This window comes from Falco rusticolus, chromosome 9 (genome assembly GCF_015220075.1).
Source record: "Falco rusticolus isolate bFalRus1 chromosome 9, bFalRus1.pri, whole genome shotgun sequence".
Taxonomy (NCBI): Eukaryota; Metazoa; Chordata; class Aves; order Falconiformes; family Falconidae; genus Falco; species Falco rusticolus.
In genome coordinates, this window is record NC_051195.1 from 16,723,649 (window position 1) to 16,737,906 (window position 14,258).

Consider the following 14,258-nt stretch of genomic DNA (forward strand, 5'->3'; position numbering starts at 1 on the left):
ACCAGACTGAGGTACAGAGGTGACTCTGAGGGTTTGTTTCTGCGGGGGAGTTCCTGTGAAGTAAGCTGAAGTGTGAATTTACACTGCATTTGCTGCTGGGTCTTTAAGTAGGCTGTAAATTCATACCCTAGCCTATTTTTCAGGGATTTCCCCAAGTAGATAAGCCCTAAATTAGCCTCCTAATCATGGAGGCAGACAAAATAAATAGATGTTTTCAAAACTGCAGACCCACACAGGAATCTCTTTATTGCTTGCAAGGGCAAGCAGGTACTAGATAGTATATATATTTTATTGTAGTCCTGCAAGTGCATGGTGCCTTTCTTTCCAGCATTGGCTTCTGAAGCCCCCTCCAATCATCTCACTCAACATCCCTCCACTTCAAGAAACACCTTCAACCCCCCTGGCCCTGGCCCAGCTTCATGCCAGATTTCCATACCTTGGCCCCTGCCTCTTCCCTTCCCCATTCTAGTTCCACATCTGCAGGTCTATGTCCTCCTTACCTACTTTCCCCTGACCCTCAGGGGGAGCAGTAACACTGCCCTGGTGCAGAGGTGTCTCCTCCTACCAGTTCCTTGCCTCCAAACCAACCTAACCATGTCCTATCCATCCACGCCTCACCCATTCCCTAAAGCAACTGGACCCTTGGGTTAATGGATGCCCTTTGAAACCTCCTTCAGAAACATAAGGTTAACTCTCTGCCAACAAATGCCAAGAAGCTGGGTGAGATTACTCACACTTTCTTGGCTGAAAGAGGTTTTTACATGCAGCCGAATGGGAAGCCAGAGGCCTTCAGCGGGAGACAGAGGAAGCAGCTAGTATGGTCGCAGCTTCACCAGAGTCCTCAGGCTGGGCGCTTTGGTCTAGCATGGGCGCCTTGAACCACATGAGGCCCATGCTGTCTCCCTGGAAGCTGCAGTGAGACTGTAATAGAGCAAAGCATTTATGCCTTGGCTAATCTGGGACCTTGCACTGCTGTAACAGCTGCCTGTGCTGTTCTGCTGTGCTGGCTCAGGCACTCACTGCAGCAGTGTCAGCTGGGTTCCGCCTGTGGCCTTACCACTCTAACACAGTGACAGCATGGTATCCTGAAGGTTCCTTTTCAAGAAGTCGATTTACTAATATTCTCTGTCACCTGATGCAAACATGAGGTTTCTCAAGAGCAGCTTGGAACACTCTCCTTCAATGAAATCCCTGATTTTGCAAAGCATGAAAAAGACACTCAGTTAACAATTAGAAGTTTGAACCCTAAAATCAGTGAGGGAAGCAAAAAGGCATAAAATAACTTTTGACATCACCAGAAGAAACTAGCCACAGTGAACAGTCATCACATACACGACAGTATTCCATACCGTCGTTATCTGTTGGAGGAGGTAACAGCAGTCTAAAGAACAGGAACCACTTGCTAACAGGTACAAGACTGAAAAAAATATCTGAGAGACGCAGGTCACAGAGCAGTGATCCTTCCAGCACTTGCCTAAGTATAAGTTTCACCTTTGATGCACATGAAGATTCTGCACAATCAGCATCTCTGAGCACAGAAAGAGCTCAGCACCCTTTAAGACTATACTGCAGACCATTTCCTCCACTCCATTACCTTGAGCTTTCTTTCTGCCACTCTTCTTTGTACCATCTGCAAACATGTGTGCAATTGAGTTGTACCAGCAAATGCACTTAAAGAAAGCCAGTGTTTCAGCTTCACAGAACAATCTTCAGGGAAACTGGTTTCTATCAGCTTAGCAGCATTTATTTTGGAAGTGTCTGTGCTTTCATCCAAACAGAAAGCACCAACAACACAGTAAGAGCACCCAAACCCCACTAAGCCAACACCAGGATTAATGATAGCTCACAAAACACTGTTTCATATCAATCCACAGAGTAAAAAAAGTAATAGAAATTTTGAAAGGTACATAAATAGCAGAGAACAGCAATTGCATCACCAACATGATGCAAGTAGAAGAGAAGGTTGGGTAGTGTGGAAAAAGTCTTCTGTGTGAATTATTCACTTAGCTGAAATAATTTATCTTCCCTTTTCATCCTGCCCTGTTCAGGAAGAAAACAATATATTTGAGTATGGGATACCATACAGTATCCTCCACATACAGACAGCGCTTGCTTCCCACTCCAAAACAAGACATTCAAACTGGGCCAGCCGCATTAGAAAATTGAGTGCAAAAAGGTGGTTGTGTTTTACATTTTGAAATGTGAAAATCTGAGGTTCCAGAGGTGATTATAGACGTTACATTGATCTTGTATCACTGACTTCAGCAATGCAATCTACCATCAATGATTCCAAAACCACAGCAGCAAGGACGCTTACCTGCTCCCCTATGGGCTCCACGTGCAAAATGTCTGCTCTGACCTGACTCAATGTCATGCAAGACCAAGATGACACAGTATTAGTGCCATGTGGATGTGAGCAGAGAGCCACTCTTCAATCTACACACAATGCATGTAGCAATGGCTGCATTAGCTCCGTACTCAGAGCTCTACTCAAGGCTAGAAAGTACAAAAACCCTCTACGTGATCATGTTATGAAACCTTGTCATATTGCACATATGCAAAACAAAGCTGAACTTCCACTGCAGAAACAAATTTAGTTCAGACACTTCTGAATAATTGGTAACCTGAATATTTGTTAGTCAATGTAATGTCACTAGCATACTCACACAACTATGTCCTGCATTTTGGATGCCCTGTACCATTTAAAAAGTACTGGTATTTGAAAAGAAGGATGGCCCCACGCAGCTAAAGTACCTCAGCCCACAGCCTCAGGCAACCCATGCAGAATCTGAGATGGCCAACAAGTTACTGGAGTACAAGGAGAAAATTATGGAGATATAGGAAAGTAGTGTAAAATAGAAAGCAGACAATGGAGGTCACTGCATGAAGGGGACTCTGAAATGAATCTGTACATACCAGTATTTCTGCTGAACAACAAGAAGACACAGGGTGTGAAGGGAGTAATGCTGTGTTTTCACAGAGGTAAGCTGTAATAGGTTTCCATCTTTGGTCTCAAACCTATGACAGCAATATTTTGTTTACTTGTATGATGCATCATTTGGGGTAATGTACCTATATAAATGTATGGACTTTTGAAAGAGCATTTTATGTTTTTAATTTTCAGGGTATAATTTCTTTTGTTTGTAGCACTCCCAGGCTATAGATTTCCTGTCTAGCATCTCTCTCGTGGTATTTAAAACTCCAGAGCCAAGCTACTCTAAGTCCTTACTGAGCCTACCACTTAGATGATAACAGGGATAACCACCAGCATATTCCCCAGAAAGGGCACCCCAGAGAACACAGTCATCAAAATACATCCACCGAGGCAAAGGAACAAGGCCCTTCACATTAATTTAACAACCTACTATCCCCTAAAATCATTGTCAATACTAATCTATTTATCTAGCAACTAAACAAATGTATATGAGTTTCCTATGCAATAACACATTGATTAAACCTTAGAACATTTCAGGCAGGGCATATTTCTCAAATAAAAATCAGACTTTATTAAACCTCAAAGGAAATTCCACATAAACACACAGCATCAAAGAGCCAGGAGCATGTAAGTATTCGGTCTTAATTTTAGTCAAAATTCAGTGAGTTCTTTCCAGTTGTTTCAGTTGCAACATTTTCAGAAGCACAGAGAACTGCTCTTTGAGAGCTAACCAGTAAAAAGAGTGCAGCTCTCCTTCTTAACACCATCACATAGTAGCGACAATACATAGATTTTATGCCCTGCTAAATGTAAAATATTTTAGAAAAACAAAACCAGGAAACAAACTAGGATTTGGTCAAGAGTTCATGCTGGCTGAATCACTGCGGCGTGGAAACCACCAGCTCTAAAGATGGAAAGTCCGGAGCCATTCATTCCCTCAAAGAAAGAAAAATGTAAAGAGAAGGGGGGAAAAGGTATTTTGGCTTGCTGGTAAGCTCCCCTGACATCTGAAACACAGGAAAGGCTACCTGTAGATAGATGCCTTGACCTTTTTCCTCCTCATCTCTCTCTGAGCAGGGCCAGCAATTTGATCTGCATCATAGTTTTTCATATTGGGTGCAGTGAGAATTGTTTAAATGTCACTCCCTGACTCAACATGCAGAAATGCTGTAGGGTCATGGCACTGCTTCTTCCCTCCACATCCTGCACCTACTGCCCTCTTCGGCTTTTACTCAGGAAAAAAAAATCTAATTACTAAATTCTACATACTTTACAGATTGAACGTGGCCAGTTTCTAAGTAGAGATTCATTCAGACTTCTCTGGATTGCCTTTTGTTATCTGAGAGCTGCCAAGGAAATACTGCTCAGAAGCAATTAAGGCCAACTGTTCTTGGACAAAGACCTGCAACAATCAGCGTATTTAGCAAGGCAACACAGTCATTTTGAAAGAGGCCTGGAGAATCCTACACGTTGTTAGAATTTATCTTCACAACTGCTGTCAAGATCTAGTAAAGCTGTTTGTGTTCTGCTCGTGCATTTCATTGTCTCTCACAAGCCAAAATCTTACTAGCAAATCATTTTAGCAAAGTCAAAAGCCAAACTGTTGTGCATGCCCATTGCTTGTAGCAAGGGTAACAGTTCTTGACAATAACTGTGCACCTTTGGCATTCCTTGTTTTCAAAGTACTGGCATACATAAACGTGCTATGCTTGGGTACTAAACACATTTGTCTCAGCTAATCATCATGTTATTTGGCATAATCCTGTCACTAAAGTTAAGAATCTTACCAGCTTCCAGAAAGCATTCAGACTCACCCCATCGCTCTATCTGCAGCAGCCTTTTGGCTGACCAAGAGCCACAGCACGAGAGGAATGTAACTGCTGCACGACAAGAGGGGAGCTGGTCCAGTGGCCAAACATTGTAAGCTGAGGAAGCCCCAGATGGGTTCTGCAACATATTTCCTTACACAGACTTATCTACATCATTTATTCTCCCTGTGCCTCCGCTCTGTAAAATGGTACTTTTATATAACAGGGTCTGTGAGAATAAATACTGTATGAAGTGGCACACTGACAAGGAGCGTGGAATCTATGATAACTCCCCATTACCAACCAGTCATTTTTAACACTCAAAAATGAATGATTCCAGAGAATGTTACAGTGGAAGTGACTCACAAAAGACTGAAGAATCAACAGTTTCTCGAACTGAATTCAGTTTTGTGAGTGTAAGTTCTAAAGGGTTCATTTACCATGGTGATTCCATCTAGAAAGCAGTCTTTGAAAACTATAAGCAGCTTCCTACAGAGCAAACCGCTTGCTAGCAGCAATGTTAATTCATAGCACTGGTCACAACGACCAAGGAAGCCTTTCAACAAAGCAAAGCACGTTCCAGGATGTCCTGAGAAAAAGATCTATAAAAAGTGCGCATCAAAAACCTGGGCCTCTTGTGCATTAGTTTTGCACACTTCTTAATGCAGCTGGTGTTACAAAGTGCTTCCAGCCCTATCAAAATTTCATGGGCAATTTCATCAGGAGGGAATCCATTCTGAAATACTAGATTACAGTAACCTTAAGATAGGCACTAACTTTCCCGAGGTGTTCTTTACTCTGAAGAGAAGGCAGACAACGAAAAGCTTGAGCTAACTTCACGGTCACCTTGCATATGTCTAAAAGCCATTTTTGTCCCTTCTGGAGGGAACTACCTTACTGAATAATATTGTTTCATTGGACAAAACCATCCCACGGTCTTCCTTTTAAGATGTATGTTAAGGGAACTCTATCTTTTTTACTTTTTGAAACATACCTACACGGCATTGCATCAATCATTCTCCCTTTCTCTTTCCTGGAGGGCTTACCCTGCACTACAGCTCCCGGTGACCTCTTCATGTGCTGTACTCCTCTGAGCTTTCACTGCTGTCAGCTCCACATGCTGCCAGCATCTGTAACATGAACAAGCGCATGCTGAGTATTCCCTCTGCCCTGTCCCATGTCACCACTCCCACCCTACAGTCTGGCAGGGTGCATTTACATTAGTTTTCAAGTTTGGTTTAGCAGTGTGCTTCTGAAGTCAGCCCCCTCAAATGCCCCACTTACCATGCTTTGCTTTGCATCACAGACCAGATCCCTCTCAGACAAAACTAAGCTGGAAGAGGTGCCCCGGCAGCACAGGCAATGCACAGCAGCTGCACACAGCGTGCAGTCCAGGGGGCCTTGCTAGAGCTGCAACTCACCAGGTCCACTCCTAGTTGCTGCTTTACTTGCTTGTGTAGAAGTTGTCTTGGAGTATCAGCATTCATTCTCCTTCAGGGAAATGTAACAAGCCCTTTCCACTCTGCATAACCATCCAAAACTCACATTGCTCCGCTCCACCCCCCCAAGAAAGCAGCCTGATACCTGTCTTTTCAGATATTCACCCAACCAGCACCTCCAGTGGATTTGAACTGTTACCATTTTGGACTACTCTTTGTTAAAACTGCCTGTCATCATTTAGGTCCTTGCTCCCCTGCCAGTATTCTGTCGCTTACCTCTTCCCTTTCACCTGTTTCTACTCTTCCTTTCTTTATTTTGGACTCTCTTGTTCTGTTTTATAATTTCAGTTATGAATAAAGCTCGAACTCATCGCTAACACCAAATTCATCTGAAATTAAAAACTCCTTCGTCTTCTGCGATTTCTTTGATTTTGTGTGACTGAATTTCTATGCAAGTTCTACCAGTGCAATCTGGAACTTCATGCTATCTATAGAGCAATCATCTCCTCTTATTTCTCAGTTTGCTGCAGCAGTCTTTTCCTTTGTGGGCCAACCCAGGACCCATGGAACTGAATGGAAGGACCTCATCTGTCTGCAACAGGCAGTCCCCTAACGCACTTAATGAAGTCATTCAAACAACTGATACTATTTATGTTAAATCTCATGGCTACATGACATTCAGAAATAACCATGTATGTTATGTGTCTTTTGCGAATACATTTTTCCTATTACACAATCTGAAAAAATACTGGGTTTGTTCTCATGTAATTGTAAGAATCAAATTTATATACAAGACCTTTAGAAAACAGAGACCCACCTCTAAATGCAAAGAACAAACATTTGCATTACCTATTTATATTAAAATATGCAGAAATTTCCAAAGTATTCAGTCAACTTATAAATTTTTATAACTTCTTCAAATTGTTAACATTTTTTTAACACACAGCATTATTTCAGCTTTGTGGAAGGCTCAATAACAATCTTTCTGGTCTGGAAAAAAGGAAAGAACATTATAATAAAGAATGCAGAATAAATAAAAACAAAACAGTACAAGCCGTACATCCACGCATACAAAGACAACTTTCATGGTGAGCTATAAGCAATTATAATAACACAATGTGCTGCATGTTGATTTCACCAGTGAAAAGAATTTCTCCAGTTATTGAAGAGTTTCCTGGCAGAATTTCAGAAAAAAAAATTCTGACATTCTCCCAATCTGACTTCTGTGCAATGCAAGTCATGCACATTTTAAACACCGATGAATAATACTGCCTTTCTTCTGCGAACTGTTAACAGCTGTAGAAACTATTATAGCCTGCTTAAAATCATGTCTCTGTAGTCAATACTCTCCAGACACTTAGCAATACTAAAGCTATTCCTGGGGCTAAATTAGAATTGCTATGTGAGTACAAAGTTTGATTTATGTTGAAATGAAACAACAAACATCTAATCTTTCCTTTTTTAAATAGCCATTCATATAAACACGAGTATCAGCTGCATAACTAGAAAGTGATACACTGAATTTACAGAAATTAGACAAAGGAAGACCACCCACAGTTACCTTCAAGGACAAAAGATTTGTCAGAGAGCAAGAGATTGCTGGTGAAGATACTTTGCACAGTCGTGGCTGCCCTAATGTTCTCATGGTGAGGCTGTGGTTTAAGAGAGTGATGCCTGATGAATCTCGTTTTTCAAGTCTCCTGAAAGACACAAAATTGATCAGCAGCCCAGTACCATACTGTGGTGATGCCCACCATCAGCTGCTTTCAGACTGATCACAGGCACAGCGGACTCCCTAGTAAAATCGTTCAGATGCATCCAAGAGGAAGTCAAGGTCTCTGTGTGCTAACATCATTATTTTGCATCCCAAAGCACAGGTGGGAACAGGAGATATGCTCAGTTGTGGTTCCTCTGACATTTTTGAAACAATGATTGGGAAGAGAGAGGAGAAGACAAGTGGAACAAGAGCAAACACATATAAATTTCAGATATGTTCTACAGATTCACGTATATTACTAAGATGTGCTGAAAATACAGTTTTGATTCCTTACTCTAACAAACTGCCACCAAAGTTCCTTTATTTTTTTATACATCTTCACCTTTCAAGAAATGAAAACATATAAGTCAATACAATCAGATTTGTGGAGGGTTTGTGATCCCTGATAAAGACAGCAATTAATTCAACCAGTAACAATAATAAAGTGAAGGTTAAACTAATTTGAAGACACTCCTCCTCCCAAAGAGTACCACAGATTGTTCAAGAAGACTTTAACAGCCTCCAATTAATGAGGCTGTTAGATTGCCCCAACATCATCTAGATTAATTTTAAATCTTCAGCTGCTAAAGTATCTAGAAAGGTGAAAGATAGAAACGTGAAAGTTGTTCAGCTCATTACTAGTTTTCCTTCTGTTGATAAATTAAATTTTTTAAAGCTTCACATTTGCATCTTCTAATCAGAGCTCTTAGGGAAGTCTCGGCGTGCACCGGTATTTCCCCATGTTGCACAGGTACACCTTCACCTTTTCCAGCAGACAGGCAAGCACTAGAATAGCCTGTCTGCCCTTCAGCTGCCCCAGATTTCATCAAACAGAGCTTTCCACACACAGTCCCAGTGCCTGGCTCAGGAAAATGCTGCTGGGTTGTGCCTGTGGCAAGTTCAGTGCTGCTTTCCAAAAAGTTGCTGCTGTTAGCTCCACCAGCTAACCTGCACCCTGCGGACAGTCTTTGCTAAAAATGCACATGAGCGGTGCAGCTGCCCAAGGACAGGAACTCATTCTCGCTAAAACCTGCATTGCCCACCACTGTCATAATGGGACTATGCAAGACTGAGGACTCCAGAAGCAAAACAAAACTTGAAATTCCAAATGCAGACCTAACACAGAGCAGAACTGCCGTAAGTCTACTTGCAGGTAAAATTCAACTTCTTGTGTTGGGCTTGACAGCACTGTTATTTTTGAGAAAACTCCCTTTGACTTTGCTCAAGACCGCAGTTTGTGTTTACACAGTCTGACCCCAGGCTGCTCCCAGCCCTTTGCTTTTCTTCCTCCCTGCTCACTTTCTCACTCCCTCCACTCTTCTTATTCCTTTTGTTCGTGTGTCTCCTTTTCTTCTCTATGCTTTTAGCCTTATCCCATGCTGCCCTCTGGGCTAAGATCTGTCTCCCTGGGAGGGCTTTGGATGCTGTAACTCCATAATCTGGGATAACACTCAGATTCAATCGTAGTAAAGCTGACCCATACCATTAGGTCTCTCTTGCCAAGTATCCTGTGTCCTTCCTCCTGCCTCTTTGAACAATCTCATCCTGTCTTTATTTAGTATCTGTAACTTCACTATCTTCTTGTCCTTAACTATTGGCCTACATTTCATATTTGCTGATTTTGCCATACTTAGACTGAGAGCTCCTACAGGCAGAGCAAACTTGTTGGATTTTTCCTTCCCTTGTCTATAAAATGTTTTCCTGTTACAATGGAAAGAGATGATCGGAACACTAAAACATATGGAAGGAGAAGGTGTGCACATAAGGGGGAAGAGGACCCACCATTTTCTTAAATTTTGATAGGTACCTAAGAAATAATTTTTCTTCCCTCCAAAAATGCTGACGATATGCAACGCAAAAAAATATTGTTTAGAAAAAAAGCATAAAAAATGCACCAAGTTTACTAGTAGCCATTATATCCTTTGGTCTGGGAATTTCAGCTGGGCTCTGATTCTTAATTCAGCACAGTCACAAGGCAACAGTGTAATTACAATCCTCTGGGGACTGCAAATGAAAAAATAGTTACGTTCAAATCCACTGATTTCCAAGGTCACAGATTTGAGATCAGGGCAGCAGGGAACCAAACAGCCTTACAAAACTTACAAAGTAAGTACAAATCATGCAACTAGGAAATTCTCATTTAAAATTCAAAACACCAACCTGATTTGCTAAACACAATGGTCAGTAGTTCCACTGAACTGAGTAAGAGAAATTAGGCTGTGGATTACAAGGGCAGATAATTTACAATGGGAGGCTGACAGTGGACCACATGGAAAATTCAGTGGCTTGGACGCACACAAACTTAGAGAGAGGGTGAAGCAATGGCTATTTTGAGAATCGCTACTAGGCACAAACCAGCATACTGCTATGGAGTGCTAATAACATACGTGACATGCACTAATGGCTGCAGCATAGGCAGAAAAAGTCAAATAACCTTGTGATATAAAAAACAGATTTCAAGTGATTTCATCCATCACAGAGAAATTAAACAGAAAAATCCCCAGCACGTAGGCACACGGTAAACGCGAGAACAGAGCTTCCCTTCCCAGCAATGGATCAGGAAGATCTGATCTTTGGCACTAATTCTGGAATGAGACATCTTTTACAATAGGTTACCTCCTTACCTGCCTGTGTGTAGAAAAGTCACTGATAACTAAAAAACTCTAAAGCAACCTTCTGTGCTGCTTTTCTGTTATAATCATTACACTCCGACTGCTCAGAACTGAATGGTATCTGGTATCACTATCCTAACACATGTAACTATCCATCCAGACAATTACATTGTGCCTCTCATAGCGGGGAGGGACTACGAACACTTGGGGCAAACAGCACTGCTAACGCTTCCCATTTTGGCTGGTATCGCTGTGCTAGTGCAGCCCACAGGCAGGTGCTGTCGTTTCTGACAAGGCTGTTGGGTAACAGTGACAGGAATCTGTCAGATGCTGCCCACACACAGGCCATGTCCCACACGGCACGCTGACCTCCTCCAAAGAAGTTTCATTTTAAAATTCTACTGAACACGTTACAAATACCAGCCGGCACCAAGCAATGTATTGCAGGGAAAGGGAAAGGCGTAACAGTCAAGACAAAACAATGGGGAAATACCCTCTGAGGGCAGCAGTGGGCTTGCCAGACCTCGTGCTGTGCTTTGTTGGAGAAACGGGTTGGATCTCTGTGACGGAGGGACACTTGGCCCATCGAACCAGGTAACATGCAAAGGTACCTCTGTGCTTCTCATGCAATGCCCTGACCCTGTGGTTGCCAGAATATTAGTGCTGTCATAAAGATGACTTTAAAGCAGCCTCAGGCTTTGCCAAGAATAAACCACAAGTGCCTTTACCTTCACAAGATCATATTCACACCACGTGCAACTCCTTTTTCCCCAGGAAAGAGCTCTGTGCCAATGCATAAGAGGATGCATGTTAAAGACCTTTGACATTGACTTGATACAACCACACAGCCTGCCATCTGTTCTTCCCTTGGACAAGGAAATTCTGAAGGACCTACTTACTCCTGCTTCCTGCCTTCATTACACCACTTGAGGTGCAAAGCTGATGGAGGTGAACAACCAGTTACTTTTCCTAGGCAGGCAATAAAATATTGGAGGATCTCTACTAGCAGATGAGCCTTTGCACACCTAGCCATGACAGCTCAGAGCACTTCTACTCCCGTGCAAGAGGTTATCAGACCCACAGCACAGCTTTAAACTTTAAGCTAAGTTATTGGACTACCCATCAAAGCCTGTGAGACAAACGTATGTGCTCCCTCTCCCTGCCCTGCTGCAAGCAAGCTCTGCACTTGGATCAATTGGATAGGTGGCAATACCTTCAGCTACACAAATAGATTTGGAAGAGCTCTTCTGCAGCGCACTGGGAGCTTGGGTACAGTATGCAATGAGGTAATTTCAGTATTGTCTCTTTAACGAAAAGAAAAGGCCCTGAAATTACTTTTGCTTTTGGAAATTATATTAAGACCAGTGCAGAAACTGGTAGCAAAAAGAGATTCATGAACACCAACAAAGTGATTCACCAGCCCCTCACTAGGAAGTGCTATCATTGCACCACGTCTCCCTGAGAATGGCACAAGAGACAGGACAGGACAGGAAAGGGCTGTATTCTCCAAAAAAGAAAGAAGTATTAAATCTGCAGGTGTGGGAAGACAAACAAGAGGGGACAAATTGTCAGTGCTCTGGGCAGCGAGTTAGGTGCCCAGCACGGTCACTATCAGATGCTTGTAAGCACTACGGAAAAATACCAGAACGTTTCCAGTCTAGTCTGGGATAAATTGCAAATTCTGGATATATTGTACAATTACACCACAGCCCAACCAGATTCTTCTCAACCTGATCCATCCCTCCAGCCACAAACAGTAAAATCCTTTCTTGCCTCCTGCTTAGCAGCCAAATACCAAGCGTGCTCTCACATCCTCTTACCTAACTCTGTCCCACATTCTTTGACCCACAATATTGCCTCCGCACCCCAAAATGGGTTCGCAGCCTTGCCAGGTATCCATACACTGTGTACACACAGTATACACTGCATATACACTGCATATACACTGCATATACACTGCATATACACAGTATGCCTGCTCCACCCCTCTGCCCTGCCCAGCGACGTTACCCAAGTGCTCCAGTGCTTCGCAGGTCAAAAGGCACAGGACTGCTGCACATCCAGCTGGCCCAGGGAACCCCAAAGCACTTCCGACCCCTGTGCTGCACTGATACTCGCCTTGGGGCTCACACTAAGGAGAAGCTGAATACGTGTATGAAGCTACTGGGGAGCAGAAAGCAAGGGAGGTTTAGGTTTCAGCATGTGTGTGCGCCACGTTGTCTTCAAGAGTGACACAGTGGGTAACAGGGTTTTTTCAGTTCTTAAAATGTACCTCGTGTTGGACATGACCATGCTCTCTGCAGTTATTCTGGTATCAGCTTGTCAGCACCACAGAGCCCTAAGTGTGCTGCACTCTGCATGCCTTGTAATTAATGGTCTGCCCCTTGCAAAGCAGGCAGCAGCAGGCTTGCAGCTGCATAGCTACCAAACTGACAAACTGACATCACCCAGATTAAGAGGATTTTCTTTCGGTTAAACTTACTCCTTTCTCCTCAGCCAGCCCTGTGTGCCAAGATGTCAAAGTACTACACCTCCAGTTCACTTCATAGCGATGCTTCTCCCTCCTCTACAACTCTCCTCTCAAAAAATCTACACTTACAGTACCTAACATCACCAGCCCCGAGCATCTGAACGACAATAAAACCAGTGCTTCTTGCCTCCCCAGCCTGCTGCCCAGCTATGCCAGAGATGAGGGAGGGACACTTTGAACGCAGGGAACTGCCAGAGAAGAGAGTGGCAGGGTTTTTAATCACTCAGCTTCTCCAAAAATCCTTTAACTCTCTGCAGGAAGACTGGTGGGCCTGCTGCTGTGCAGATCTGCTGGCCCACAGCACACCAGAGGTTAGTGTCAAATCAAGGCTTTAGGAGCTATCACAGAGCAGCACTGGAGAGGTCATCTGCAAGGAAGAACAAGTCCCATGCCATGTAACATGAAAGCAAGTTATAAGTATTTATTCTGCTATCACTCCTAAACCCCCAGGGACTGGCCTTTTAATGTAACTCACATCCTCCAATCTAGTAACCTCCGTTCCCTGGAGACGTTCCTGGTGCTGTAGATGCATAGACAGGGCTTAGAGCTGAGCAGCTCTGGGAATTCTGAGGTATCCAGCCACACTTGGTGCCAGCCAGAGCAATGCAGGACTCCTCAGGCAATCCACCTGCTTCGCTGGGTCCACCTAGAAAAGGAAGCCAGCCACCCAGCAGCTTTCCAGCTCAGCCCTCAGTCACACCCAAGCAGCAGAGCGGAAGGAAAGCTGCTCCCTCTATTCCAGCAGTGCCCGCAGGCTCTGGCACGCTGACCGACAGCGCCTGTCCCAGACACCCTGCATCTAAAAGGACAGATAGTCAAAGGGAGGAGACACACACCAACAGGGAACTTGGTTGCATGACTTCTCTGTGTGGTTGGGCCTCTATGAGAGAGACCGTATTCTTGACATGGTTTCAGCGTTCCTGTACATCAGACGTGATCATAGGGGAACTCAGTCAGCCACAGAACATGGAAACGCCCCTTCCTTCAGCCAGACACACTATCCTTGTTGTGTGTATGTGGGACTCCGTTAAAGTCATGGAGGCGCACCCCAGAGACAGCAGACTGGAAGAGGTCACAGATACCTGGTTTATATCAGTTACCCAGAAAAGTGAATGGTCCAACTCTTCTGTGTAGTATAAAATCTCACATACCACAGGAACAGAAGCTTAAAGTCCACA

General features: G+C 43.5%; 1 long non-coding RNA gene across 2 annotated transcripts; it reads right to left on the reverse strand.

Moving 5' to 3' along the window:
- Nucleotides 1-1,696: 1,696 nt before the first annotated feature.
- Nucleotides 1,697-12,420, reverse strand: LOC119154144. Of its 2 annotated transcripts, XR_005106348.1 has the most exons (6): nt 7,744-12,420; nt 7,032-7,172; nt 6,028-6,234; nt 5,790-5,873; nt 2,917-3,018; nt 1,697-2,040 (listed from the first exon to the last, which is right to left on the reverse strand). It is a non-coding gene; the product is annotated as an uncharacterized LOC119154144 (long non-coding RNA). The 2 variants fall into 2 exon arrangements; XR_005106347.1 differs by lacking the exons at nt 7,032-7,172; nt 7,744-12,420 and having other exon boundaries at nt 6,028-7,021.
- Between the last annotated feature and the right edge of the window lie 1,838 nt (nt 12,421-14,258).